Source organism: Aethalodelphis obliquidens, unplaced genomic scaffold (genome assembly GCF_003676395.1).
Source record: "Aethalodelphis obliquidens isolate GAN/ISIS:26980383/991018 unplaced genomic scaffold, ASM367639v1 scaffold18, whole genome shotgun sequence".
NCBI lineage: Eukaryota > Metazoa > Chordata > Mammalia > Artiodactyla > Delphinidae > Aethalodelphis > Aethalodelphis obliquidens.
In genome coordinates, this window is record NW_020837962.1 from 13642464 (window position 1) to 13657010 (window position 14547).

The 14547-nt window shown below is 45.0% G+C and overlaps 1 non-coding gene across 1 annotated transcript; it reads right to left on the reverse strand.

The window, feature by feature from the left end:
• Nucleotides 1-7756: 7756 nt before the first annotated feature.
• On the reverse strand, nucleotides 7757-7863 carry LOC113626639 (U6 spliceosomal RNA). Its single transcript, XR_003435196.1, has one exon. It is a non-coding gene; the product is annotated as a U6 spliceosomal RNA (small nuclear RNA).
• Nucleotides 7864-14547: the final 6684 nt, after the last annotated feature.

Consider the following 14547-nt stretch of genomic DNA (forward strand, 5'->3'; position numbering starts at 1 on the left):
GCCTTGCTCAGGACAGCATCAGGCTGGTGACGTTCTGTCTTTCTGCAGAGGCATCTTTTGTTTCTTGTGGTGACAGTGAGGTTGGGTGGGGGCGCTGCTGGCCAACCTCCCGGTCATTCCAGGGACCACGCTGAAGTGTCCTCCCCGGGAGGGTGTGAGCACGGCCAGGGCTCCCTGTGGTCAGTCCCACCTTCCCGCATCCCGCGGTAGGGCCACCTTTCCTGTGTCCTGGGGCAGGGTCATGCCTGTGTATAGAGCAGGGCACACAGCAGTGTATGCAGCAGGCCTGATACCTGCCCTTGCCATGGAGCTGGGGGCTTGGTGACGGTGGGGAGAAGGGGCTGATGGCTGGACAGTGAGGAGACGGACCATCCGAGGCAGCGGGGAAGGTGAAGACTGTGCCTGACGGGAGGACGGAGAGACCAGCAGGCGGCGCTGCAGGCGCGGGTATCAGGGCTGCTCCCTGCTGTTTGGTGCCTGAGACCCGCACAGCTGGAAACCACCCGGTGTCTGGCCAGACTCCAGCCGGGAAGAGAAGGGAGGCCCCGTCTACACTGCTGGAAACACCGGTGCCGGTGCCGGGCATTCACCCTCCTCTTCACCCGGCGGGGAAACAGGCAAATTGAATTGGAGAGTGATGGGGCTGAGGTGGGAAATGTGGGTGCTGGGAGCCTGGAGAGGGGGGTTCCTGAGGGGTGAGACCACAGGGCGCAGGAGAGGGACAGGGGTGGGCAGGGAGCGGGCAGTGAGTGTCTGGCGCTGGAGCACGTCCGTCCTCCCTCGGGCCAGCCAGCCTCCCCCGAGCCTGGGCCTATAAACACAGGGGACCCTAGAAGAGAGTTTTCTGTCTGGCTGGTTCACTGAGGCTGGATGTTTGTGGGATCATGGGCCAGCCTGGTGGCCCCGGTGAAGACATCGTTCTCTCTGGGGGAATGAGGCGGACACTAGTCCCCGCTCTGTGGATGCTCTAGCCCTCTGGGTGTCATGTCTCTTCTTGGGGGTCACTGGGGCTTTATCCTCACCCCATGGGGTACGGGAGGGGAGGGATGGATTCGTCCTGGCCTAGCTGTGCCTGGGCTCCTGGGGAAGATCTTTCTGGCCCACAAATTCACAGGCCTCAGTCACCCCTGCTCGACATCCCCCTCCAGGAACTCGGCACGAGCACCTGCCCTGTGAAACGGGGAGCCTGGTCAGGGGCGCTGGTGGGTCACGTCTCAGATGACCACGCTCAGGTCTCAGGGTGGGGTGAGGTGGCCTGCAGCCGCTCGCCGTGGTCACCGTGCCGCTGTGGCTCCTTTCTCGGGCCTGAGATGCCCCAGGGGTGGCAGGGGGAAGGTCGCTGTTACAGGGACATGTGGGCTGGGGGCCCTGGGTCACTCTCTGAGGAGGAGTGGGGGTCATGCCCAGAGGGGAGGGGCCAGTGACGGTCCTGGGTGTCAACAAGCACAGTGTCCCCCTCCCCCCCCAGGCCGGGTGTGGATTTCCTGCGCCTCCATCACTGCACACCAGATGGGGGGCAGGGGTTGGAACAGGGGATGTTTACTCTCAGGCCTGGAGCCCTAGATCAAGGTGTTGGGGACCCGCCCCTCCCGCGGGTTCTGGGGTCAGTTGGTCCAACTCATCTGGGATGACAGGGCATCAGGGACAGGGCCTTCCTGGTCCAGCCCTGGACTGTCTGCCTCCAGACCCAGCGTGAGGGATGCCAATCCGTTTGCCACTCGGCTTTGGGGCCCTTTGTTGCAGCCACTGAGCCTTATCCTAAGCAGGACAGCGGACCTGGAGGGGACATTTCTTGTGGTTCCCTTGGGTCTGACTGCTCCCAGGACCACAGGTGTCTGACGTTTCCAGCCCTCCATTCCATGAGTGACAGCCAAGCTCAGCTCCATCCCACTCTCCGGGTGCTTTTCTGGAAACTACTGCGTGAAGATCAATGCTCCCGACTAAATGAGTCTGGAGCTGATATCTTCCTGGGGCACCACCCTCACTCTCTCTCAGAGATGCAGCTTGTTTTGAAATATGCTGCACTGACTGTTTTCCTGCTACTATCTGTAGATTCTAATCAAATAGCTCAGGGAACAGGCCGTCTCATGTGTGGTGTAACTTGATTATTGCTGGAAAGATGAGTTTGGAACCGACAGCTTCCCTGCTAAGCTGACAAGTGTAAAACCTTAATTTGAAAACCACCCAAATTCCACTCACAGTATGAAGGCAGATGCTGGGACTTGGTCAAGCCTGGGCCTGAGCCCTCAGTTTGGGGAGACAGATAGTTAGCACCTCACAAGTGTCTGGTCCTGTCCATGTGATTTTTATATGCCCTCCACCCGGATGGAGCCTGTGATTTTATGGGAAAAGGAATTCTAATACATATTAAATTATTAAACTTGATGATATTGTAAAAAGGTATATAGTTCATTTGTTCTTCATTTGTTTACTCTGTGTCTGCAAAGTGCCTCGTAGGCTGGTTTAAAATAGAACGTTTAGTAGAAAATTTGAGGTCAGTAGGCCAGCAGATCAGGAGACAACTGCCATTTAAAAGAGAGTTTTGGGGCTTCCCTGGTGGCACAGTGGTTAAGAATCCGCCTGCCAATGCAGGGGACACGGGTTTGAGCCCTGGTCTGGGAAGATCCCACATGCCGTGGAGCAACTAAGCCCGTGCTCCACAACTACTGAGCCTGTGCTCTAGAGCCCGCGAGCCACAACTACTGAGCCCATGCGCCACAACTACTGAAACCCGTGCGCCTAGAGCCTGGGCTCCGCAACAAGGGAAGCCACCGCAATGAGAAGCCTGCGAACCGCAATGAAGAGTAGCCCCCACTCGCTTGAACCATACTTTAGACCACATGGGCCTAACAGACATATATGGCACGTTCCATCCAACAGTAGCAACATACACTTTGTTCTCAAAAGCACATGGAACATTTTCTAGGTTAGATCATATGACAGGTCACAAAACAGGTCTTAGCCATTTTAAGAAAATTGAAATTATACCAAATATTTTTTTCTGGCTACAGTGGTATGGAACTGGAAATCAGTAAAAGGAGGAAAGCTGGACAATTCACAAATATGTGAAAATTCAAAAACACACTTCTGAACAACCAATGGGTCAAAGAAGAAATCAAAAGGGAAATTTGAAAAAAGAAAATCTTGAAACCAGTGTAAAAGGAAACAGAACATATCAAACCTATGGGATGCTAAAAAGTTGGTTCTAAGAGGGGAATTTACAGCAGTAAATGTATAAATAAAGTAAAAAGTAAGATCTCAACAACCTAACTTTACATCTCAAGGAACTAGAAAAAGAAGAACAAATTAAGCCCAAAGTTAGGAGAAAGCAGAAAATAGCAAATATCAGAGCAGAAATAAATGAACTAGAGACCAGAAAAACAGAAGAGATTGATGAAACTAAGAGCTGGTTTTTTTTTTTTTTAAGAGCTGGTTTTTGAAAAGATAGAAAAAGACAACCCTTTAACGAGACTAAGAAAAAATAGAGAAGACAAATAAATGAAATCATAAATGAAAGTGGAGACATTACCACTGCTACCACAGAAATGCAAAGAATCATAAGAGACAACCGTGAATAATTATATGCCACAAAACTGGACAACCTGGAAGAAATGGGTCGATTCCTAGAAACAAACAACCTATCAAGGCTGAATCATGAAAGAGAAAATTGGAACACACTGATAATGAGTAAGGAGATTGAATCAGTAATTTAAAAAATTTCCCAACAAAGAGAAGCTCAGGATCAGATGATTTCACTGAGCCATCTGTTTCGATTCTACCAAACACTTAAAGAAGAATTAATGCCAGTCCTTCTCAAACTCTTTTAAAATTGAAGAGGAGGGAATACTCCCAAGGAGTATTTCACAAAGAAAATACCTGTAGAAGATACAAGAGTAAATGAAATCCATGGCTTTCAGGAAGTGCAGGCCAGGAGCTGGAAGCATTTCAGGGCAAGCCAACTAACTTCCACTTTCTCTAATTCTCCTCCCTCACCCTTATCCCTGTTCTCAGCCTGTCTGCTTCATCATTATTTCTCTGCAGACATTCTGTTCTGACTCGCAGTGTTCATGGCTAATGGTGAAAATGTCAGAGCTTCAGAATTTACACACCCTATGATCAAATCTCCCATGGGGATTCGTGACATCTCTGCATTTCAGTTCCAAATTCTTACAAGAGAAACTATCTCATTGGCTCAGTTTGGCTTTATTGATAAACCTGAACCCAAACATCTACCACTATGCAGGTGGTGCTGGTGGTTATAGTTTTGCAGGCATAAACAGAGCAGGCAGTGGGAACTGGAAAAACACTCCAAAGTGCACCACGACGTCTCTGTATATTACTTAGGTATCTGCATAGACAGTATTGATGGCCCAGGGCAATCTGGGCAACTTTCCGTGTGTTTTCTTAAAATTCGCTTAGCTGATTGGTGACTTATGGATTGTAGAGTGATGGGGAAAGTCTGGTGATTTGTGCTTACAGCAAAGAAAGCTGTGTTTGAATATTTAAGCTGTGTCAGTATGAGGCAGAGAAAGGCATGATTTAAATGGTGTTATGAAGATAATTTTAGCATTTGTCGTTGTACTGAAGTAAAAAGAATAACCTTTGTTTTTAGAGGATAAGGAAGAGATAAGTACAGTTTTCAAAAACTGATTTTTTTAAACTTTAAGGATTGAGGGTTTTTTTTTGGCGGTACGCGGGCCTCTCACTGTTGTGGCCTCTCCCGTTGCGGAGCACAGGCTCCGGACGCGCAGGCTCAGCGGCCATGGCTCACAGGCCCAGCCGCTCTGCGGCATGTGGGATCTTCCCGGACGGGGGCACAAACCCGTGTGGTTTAGAGTGGTTGAGAGGCGTGAAAGTCACTGCTTTTTGAGAAAATATGACTATTGAAGACAGTCTTAAAGACAAAAGAAGGAATCCGTTTATTATGTATGTCATGAGTGGTTAATTCTAAGTATGGGAGAAGGAAAGAAAGATTGCTGAAAGGTAAGAAAAAATAAATGAGGAGTGTGAGAAGCCTATTTGGCCAGTTTAAAAGAATAAATAAAGGGAAGGAAAAATCAATACAGATTTATTCCTCAAGTTCATCTGGAAGAAAAATAAAAGTAATTGGTGAAAATAGCCAGAAAGTTTTTAAAGAGGAAGAACAAGGAGAATAAAGTGTTTCTCCTAATATAAAAATAAACTGGAGAGCTACAAGAATTAAAGCCATGTGACACTGGTCAAAAACCTAAAAAATATATCAAACAAAATAATGAGTCCTGAAAGAGACCCTAAAATTAAAAAAAATAAAACAACTTTGAAAATAGGATACAGGAACTATCACAAATCAGTGATGATATAGGACAGGGGGAAAAGGCAGATCCTTGACTTACATTATATGCTCAAATAAAATCCAGCAAAAAGGAACAAATGGAAACAAAAGAAAAGAAAAAAGTAATAGTTTTTGATAAACTAGTAGATGGATTTTAGCTGAATTTGGGTGGGGAATGACTTCCTTAACGTAAGAGCAAGGGAGGAAATCACAATTGCTCAGCCTTGCTGTGTCCCTCTACCCAGGGGAGAGCTAACCGATCACAAAGTGAGAGCTGACTTTCTTTCACCTGCAGAAATTGTCTCCTGAAATAGGCAGGTCTGGATTGGTAGGATCAGGACCCGATGGCTCAAAACTGTTCCTCACACTGTGATCAGTAGAACAACTGCATCAAAATCTCCCGAGATAAACTGTTAATGAAGGAATCAAGGAAGGAAAGAGGGAGGGAGGAAGGGAGGGAGGGAGGAAAGAAGGGAGGAAGACAAAATATTTTTAAAAAGATTAAAAAGAAATTTAGATTCTATCTTAAACAAACTGAATTAAAGTCTCTGGCAATACAGCTCAGGACTGTCTGTATTTTAACCCACATTTCAAACACAATAGCAAGTTTTGAGAATTATTGGCTTAAAAGAAATATTACTAAGTGCACTCTAAGGAGAGTGTTTTAACTGAGGTGTTAGAACATTCCACAGTACCCCTACTGTGACCTCCCAGGGATGCCCACAGAAAGGTGTTGGGTTCTGGTTAAGGACAAGGCATATTCTCTGCCTCTGACCCCTCCACCTACCCCTCATACCCCCTGCCATTCCGTCTGGGCTCACAGCAGGCAGTTGGCATGTTTGCTCACAATCAGTGGGTAAAAGTGCAAAAGAGAAATCTATATCGTATCTAGGAGGATTTCCCATCACTTGCAGAGAAAGTAAGCTATCTGCCATTTGTTATCACTGGCTTTGTGAACAAATTCCTGTTGACTAGGTCCAAAACAGAATTGCCTCATGCAATCTTCATTTCACCTTTCTTCTAAGTTTGAGAGGTTAGAAAGACAGACACTGTATTTTCCAGGCTTCTTTGCTGTTGGAGGTAAAGGATGAAAATTAGGTTCTGCAAATTGGATTGACTCACATGATATCCGGATCCTAGGAGCTCGGTGAAGGCCGTCTTCCCATACACTCTGCTGGTAAGCCAGGGGGCTCTGCAGCACCTCCCCAGTATACTTTCTCGTAGGTTCTCAGGGTAGAAACACCAGTGGCTTGTTGATTTGGGGAGAACTCCAGGGGTGGTCTCCGAGGAGGTAGTTCTTCTTGTGGGTCAGATCTACAGTGTTCTGACAACCAAGGTCCTGGAAGTCCAGCCTAGAACTGCTCCGTTAGGATCCACAGTGACTGTGTAAGCACCTAAGACCCTATATTAAACCCCTTCCTGCCTAAAATATGCAGAGTGGCTTCTGTTCTTACACCAAACTCTAAAGGACAGAACAATAAAGAGTGTCAGGGATTCACCTTTAAATGTCTTGATTAGGTTTAAAAAAGCCAGTTTCACTGAAGAATGACCTTGAAGAAGCAGAAACTATTAATTTTATTATTTACTCTTAAATAAATGTCTTTAAAGTTTTCTGCATGATGAAATGAGAGGTAGGCATAAAGCACTTCTGCATGGCAGACTGTTTGTCTAGAGGAAAAACACTTGTAAGGTTGTTGAGTTGTGAGATGAACTAGTTACTTTTTCATGAAACGTCATTTTTACTCTAAGTAACAACTGACAGATAAAGCAAGGTTATTCAGATTTGGGTATTGGCAGATATTTTCTCAAAAATGCACAAAATGGGGGCTTCCCAGGTGGCGCAGTGGTTGAGAGTCCGCCTGCTGATGCAGGGGATACAGGTTCGTGCCCCGGTCCGGGAAGATCTCACATGTTGTGGAGCGGCTAGGCCTGTGAGCCATGGCCGCTGAGCCTGCGCGTCCGGAGCCTGTGCTCCACAACGGGAGAGGCCACAACAGTGAGAGGCCCTTGTACCGCCCCCCCCCAAAAAATGCACAAAATAAATCTGTCATTGCAAGGAAAACCACTTGGTAATTGTTGCCAGTGACACAATTTGAACTTCAAAGCAAAAGTTAAAATTTTGGGAAACGTGTATCCACCACAGTGGGCTTGACATTTTCTCAACTTAAAGACTTTCTTTTTTTGATGTTCTAGTCTTTTATTGGATGAACGTTGATAACAGTAATTTAAAGAATTGTAAGCCCTTTCTAAATACATTGAACAGACATTTGCAGTTTGCTGTGAGGAGAAGAAGAAATGAGTAAGGTCATTGTTTTTGAGAAGTTTATAATCTAAGAGGGGAGGTACGTACTATACATTATGTAAACATGAGGACTGAGTAACCGTGATGTACAGTGGAACTTGATAAGTAGCGTAGAACAATGTCTGGGGAGTTGAGAGTGGCAGAAAAATATGGAACGCTTCACGAATTTGCGTGTCATCCTTGCACAGGGGCCATGCTAACCTTATCTGTGTCGTTCCAGTTTTAGTATATGTGCTGCCGAAGTGGGCACTAAAGACTTTTCTGATGACATTGGTGGTGAAATTACTAAATACATTTTTTCCTATTGTAGGATGTAATGGAATATGTTAAAACCTGGGAGGTCTACATAACTGAGCAGCCAGTGCTTTCCAAATGGTCCAGGGATAATGTTACAAAGCCATGCACGGCTAAAGATCCATTCAAAGTGCAATAGAGACCAACAGATTTTCATGTAACAGAGAAGGAGAAGTTCACTGATGTGTTTTCAGATTTCATAGAGCAACTAAACTTTAAGAACTGTCACTTGTCAAATTTCAATGTAGCATCAGAGAAGAACATACACGATTATTTGAAAAGCCTGTGTGTCTGTGAGGGTGGATTTCTTCATGTACTTCAACCAGAGCAATGTCTTGAAATAGATTGAATGTAGAAGTGGATGTGAGAATCCAGATGTCTTTTATTAAGTTCTATACTAGATATGCAACAATTTAAAACAAGGCAATTATTCTCACCAATTTTCTGGTTTGGAAAACAATGATACTTTTCATAAAAATATGTTATTTATGTTAGTATATAATGCCTTTATTATTGCTATTTTAATACATAAAGAAATATTAACATTTTTTGTTTTCAATTTATGATACTATAAATATTGAGTCTCATTATGGATCTTAAATAATTTGGGGGTGTAAAGGGGTCCTATGAACAAAAACCTTGAGAACTACGGTTTTAGTGTGCAATTCAATACCACATGTCACCAGGAGGTGGCGCCACGAACATACAGTGCACGCTCCCCAGCCCTGGCTTAAATTTAAGGCTTCGAGGATGGTCCCAAACCTGCAGGGAGGAAACAAGCACAATTTAGTGGCAGCACCTCCATTAGTGAGTGCTGGCCCATTTGCACCCGACCTTGAGGCTGGAAAGCATCTCTGGATTCCCAGCTGTTAAACGAGATCAGACTTTTCCCTGAAGGAAACCCTTCTACTTCTCTGGCCACTCTTTGCACCAAGAGAACGATTTCTTATTGTGAACATCAAGTTACTGTGAGACTTGGCCCTGGCTTTATCCTTCACTGTCTGCAAACTCAATTTCTCTCACTAAATTTACAGAAGCGGTTCTCTGCACGATAACTCACAATTCTGTAGCTATCATATACATAGAAATGCCAATTTCCTAGTATCATGAAAAAGTATATGATAAAGTATGTATTCATGCAGTGTGTTCCTTGGGAAATTTGTTCTGAAAAAGCCACATCATTTCAAAGATGTAATGCGTACCACCTGGAATGTAATTGTGATTATTGTAGGCTAAACTCTGTAAGGTCTCCATTTCTAATCATCCAGCCCCATGAGCAATGCTCTAAAATGTTGATGTTTCCCCTCCATGTACTGATGTCAGTGCATTCAGAGATCATCCATCCCTTCTAACTTACAGTTGCTCTAAACAGTGAAATGTGAGGATATTACTGTACTGAGCTTCAGTTCTGGAGCAGAGCCACATCCTTTACTGACCTTTTTTCTCTGTTTCCTGTTCTGCGTCTGAATCCCCCTTTCTGTGCTGGTGCAGGCTCACTTCTTTGTTCCTCCTGACTTTCATTCCTCTGCCTTCCTCAAGGGAATCCCTGTGCCTTGTGCTGACTTAACACCCCCTGGCCGTGCTCTGGATGACTCACACTCACTGCCCTCCACCTACCACCAGATGAGAAAAGGCAGTGGCTCTTTCTTCATCTGCAGAAGAGGAACCCCATCTATATCTGGCATGTATAGAAGAGAGTATAATTTCCTGGGGTAACTCACTTATCACAGTCCTTTCTACCCTGCCTTCCAGAGAGCCAGTAGACTAGCTTGACCATCAATGCCAGAGTTGGTTGATATCCAACCAAATCTATTGGACTGAGAATTTCTGGGGGCTTCAGTTTCTGGAGTCTTCTCAGCCTCTGGGCTCTGGCTTCCCTTCCCCCCGGTTCTGTTCTGTCCCATGATGTATGAACCTCAGTACCTTCTTTGTGTTTTACCAGAAGCCCGCCCGCTCAAAGCACTGGTGATCACTGTGCACTTGTGGGACACTTTAGGTGAGTTCACAGGAGGACATCGATAGAAATCACGTTGCCATGGAGTCGTAAGCTTTACCATTTTCCTTTGCCAGATCCCCCCTCACCTGGTCCCAGCCACCTGCACCTTGCTTGCTCTTTTCTCCCCATCCTTCCTTTGCTCTCACCTCTCCCTTGTCTTCCTGAATCGTAAGGACTTTTCCTTCTTTAGGAAAGAAGGCTGCTTTTGCCTTCCCTTCTGTGGCTTGGTCCCAGGAAGGACCCCCTCCTTTAAGGTGTCCCCATTCATCCTGGTATATATCAAGTTATATTCAGAAAAACAAAACAAAACAAAACAAGAGAAGCTCTTTTGGCTAAATAACTGATGACAATTTTTCTACCTCATTATTATTTTAGCTTGCAGCTTCTATTAAATTGGGATCCCACGAGCAGACCTCGATTCAAGAGTTTTCACGAGAGTGGTTTATTTGGGAGGTGGCAGTGAATGGGAGGAAAAGCAATAAGAGCAGTAGAGCACTTACAGATGAAGGTGCTGGAACATTCCTGTTCAAGTCTTTATGGGACATATGCTTTCATTTCTTCTGGGAAATGCCTGGCAGCAGAATGGCTGGGTCATATGCAAGATTTAGGTTTAATTTTTTAGGAGATTGCCAAACTTTTCCAAAGTGGTTGTAACCTTTTACATTTGCATCAGCTGTGTGTGTGTGAGGGATCCAGTCTTCCGGGATCTGTATGCCGAAAATTACAAAGCAGTGCCGAGAGAAATTAAAGGAGCCAGGTGCGTGTCCGTGGGTCACAAGGCTCAAGGGTGTTAAGGTGTTCATTCTCCCCAAATTGATGTACAGATTCAATGCAATACTGATCAAAATCCCAGCAGGCATTTTTAGGAGTAAAAATTGATAATCTGATTTTAAAATTCATACAGAAATGCAAAAGACCTGGGACAGACAAATAACTTTAAGAACAACAGAGTTGAAGGGATAATTTGAGCTGATTTCAAGAATTCTCATAAATATGGGCAATGTTTAAAAATTCTGAGGCCCAGTCCATGCTGCAGATGGTTTAAATCTCAGTCTCTAAGGGTGGGGCCCAGCAGCAGGAGGTTTTGAGGCCCCCTAGCTAATTCCTCTGTGCAGCCCGTACTGAAAATCCCTTTTAAAAGATTCTTAAGTGAATATATTTCATGAGACCACTAGGGGGCATCCTAAGCTTATAACTGCCAGGGAATTGCCCTTCCATCTAATAGAGGGTCACCCTGACAGCCTAATTTTTTCAGATAATCGGATAAGTGGGGGGAAGGAGGAAAGAATAAAGAAAATAAGACTGAAGGTCACTGCCTTTGGTAGTACTTTAAAAAATGCATTAAATATTCACAGAGCATGGGGATTGAGAATGCCTTTATCGGTTTTTGATTCTGTGTTGATGGCATCTCGGTGTGAAAAGGAGCACCTGCTGCTTACAGATCTGGGTGGCTGATAGAATTTTAGACTTAGCCTGGTATTTGAAACCTTATCAAACTTGGTTCTAGTTTAAACTTCTATGCTCTTCTGAGCTCTCCCAGACCCCTACATAAACCCTCTGTTTCAGCCACCCTGAAGGGTGGTAAGGTCTAGTGTAATCACCTTTCTCCAAACTTGATGTCCAACTAACTCCCTCTGACCTTTGAGTTCCCCGGACAGAGGACGCTCAAGTTGCCCATGCCCAGGTCGCCCTCTGGTTCCCTCTAGCCCTCAGGGACCCCTCCCTCCGCAGAGCCCCATAACACCTCGTCAGGACACTCACTGAGAATTTATTACCGGACACCTCCTGTAATTCTGAATTGCTTCATACCTTGTCTGATTGACCATTTCAGAAAGCTCTTTGAGTCCTGGGACCCCACCTTTAATTTAATAACCGTTGGTAGTGCTTGCATGTAGATGGTTGATTGACATTTGCTTGATGAAAAATTTTGTTATGATGAGTTGATTTTAAAGTGAGCTTCCTGAGAAAAGGGCAGTTTTTACCCTAGTGCTTAGCATCCTGCCTAGAACAGTGCGGGCCCTTGATACATGAACGTTGCCTTGAGATAAATGTGTACACGTTCAATATTTCCTTGCTTTAAGCTGAGTCTTTTTTCTCCTCCTCCTCCTTTTTCTCCTTCTCTGACTCTTAAAAAGACAGCTTGGTGCAGTCTGCCTCTGGGCTGCCGTATTTCCTTCCCTCTTCCCTCTTCCCTCTTCCCGCCTCCCCTCCCCTCTCCTCTGTCTTTCTTAATACGTGTGCATCTGCGGTAGAATAAAAAACATATGTTTGGTCTCTGCCCCCAGTTTCTGGCACAGAGCTTCCAAAACCCTTGTAACTTCCTGAGTGACAGGGATGCTGGGAGCATCTTTTGTTCTAACATTGGGTTTTTGACCCCAGTTCCTGACATGGACCTCCTGAATTCCCTGGATTTCTTGGGTGATAGGAGCATATTTTGTTCTAATGAGGTGACTCTGGGCGGGCTCCCGGATGGCTTCAGGATGGAGGCTGGTCACCAGAAAGACAAAGACATGATTAGAAGCTTGGGACTTTCAGCTCCATCCTCTATCCTCCAGGAAGGGAGACTGGAGATTGAGTTAATGATGGATCATGCCTACATGGTGAAGCCTCCATAAAAAAAAATCCCTAAACTGTGGGGTTTGGAGAGTTTCTGGGCTGATGAACACATCCACGTATGTGTGGGTGATGCGCCCCAACTCCACAAGGACAGAAGATCCTGAGCATGGGACCCTTCCAGACCTTGCCCTATGTACCTCTTCATCTAGCTGTTCATCTGTATCCTTTATCATATTCTTTATTATAAACCAGCAAATGTAAGCATCTCCCTGAGACCTGTGAGCTATTTCCACAAGTTAAGGAACCTGGGAAGGGTTGTGGGAACCTCAGATCTACATCTGGTTGGTCAGAAGTACAGGTGGTGTGATGACCTTGGGAGTGGAGACATCCTTGTGGGGCTGGTTCCCTAACTGTGGGGTCTTTGCTGATTCTGGGTAGTTAGTGTCAGAATTGAATTAAATTCTAAGACACCCCCTACAGCTGAGGTCGGGAGAATGACGGTTGTTAGAAGAAAAACCCTGCACATTAGTGTCAGAAGTACTGTGAGGGGAGAAATTGTTTTCCTCGAGCTTTTTTTATTAACACATTAAATGACAAGATTGAAGTAGTGATAAGCAGAATAGTCGAGATACTTACAACTCTGATGGGGACTGCACGTAGTTTGATGTTTTTGGTGACAGTCACAGGAACCACCAATGCTACTCTGGTTTATCAACTGACATTCATGGTTGAAAGCAAGGAAATATTGAACAAAATGTTAAATTGTGGTAGAATTCAGTGAACATAAAGATGTAATTTCTCAGGACTTCCCTGGTGGCACAGTGGTTAAGAAGTCGTCTGCCAATGCAGGGAACACGGGTTCAATCCCTGGTCCAGAAAGATCCCACATGCCGCAGAGCAACTAAGCCCATGTGCCACAACTACTGAAGCCCACGTGCCTAGAGTCGGTGCTCTGCAACAAGAGAAGCCACCGCAACGAAGAGTAGCCCCCACTCACTGCAACTAGAGACAGCCCACGTGCAACAACAAAGACCCAATGCAGTCAAAAATAAAATAAATTTCTAAAATAATTATAATAATAATGCAGAAAAAAGTAAAAGGACATATTAATAGTTAGAGCTGTTCAAAGGTGGGGCAGGTTATAAGACAATAAGACACCCATCAGCAGAGGTAATGAGCAGAAGTTAGAAGGTTAACTGACAGAAATTCCATAGAAGGAGAGCCTTTCATTTAGTTGCCACTGGGAGAAGATAGCCTCTAATCCCCAGTTCAGCCCCCGAGGTCTATAACTTAGAATTCCTCTCATATGGGCTATATTTTTCAGAGCCAATTATAAATACTCTGACAGGCTCCTGGTCACTTGAAGTGAAGAGAGTGCTAGGTTATTTTTAACCAGTGCTAAATCTCAAATATCCTCGGTATGTATTTTTTCCTATGTGAGCAAAGTGAAAAAGGTACGATTTTGTGCAGAAACTGGGCTGGTTGCATAGTAGCTGCCAGTGTCCCCCAAACAGACCTGCCTCCTCCTGGTGAAATAAGCCAAGTTAGAATCCTCTTAATGCAGATTGCTAATTTCTTGATGAAGTAAATAAAATAATTGACAAATAAAGGATAAGCCAGATTTTCCTGGCACAAGCCAGTCTATCATTTTTTTAAACCTGAAAACATTTTAATTGGCAGTGATCTTCCTATCCAGACAGGCTTTAAAAAGAAAGGAAGGCCCCACAACAGGGCCTGTCCATGGGGGCCCTTGTTCAGCCACTCTCGCTGGAACAAACACCTATCTATAGAAATGAGAAAAGCTGTTTGCAGAGGATCAAAGCAACGCTTCCTCGTGGGGCAGACAGAAGCTGAGGGGTCTCTGCAGAAGACTTTAACCATTTCGTGGGTCTCCCGAATCTCACCTTGTGAAATGAAAGCAACTCCGTGAATAGAAACCTCAACTCATAAAGCCCCGTACATGAATGAAAAGACACAAAACACTGAGTACATTTTCTTCACTTTCCTCCTATTTTTTTTTTTTTTCTCTTAGGACAGTTTGTTAGGCTTGGTAGGACCTGAAAGCCTGGCTCCATACCTGCTGCTCCT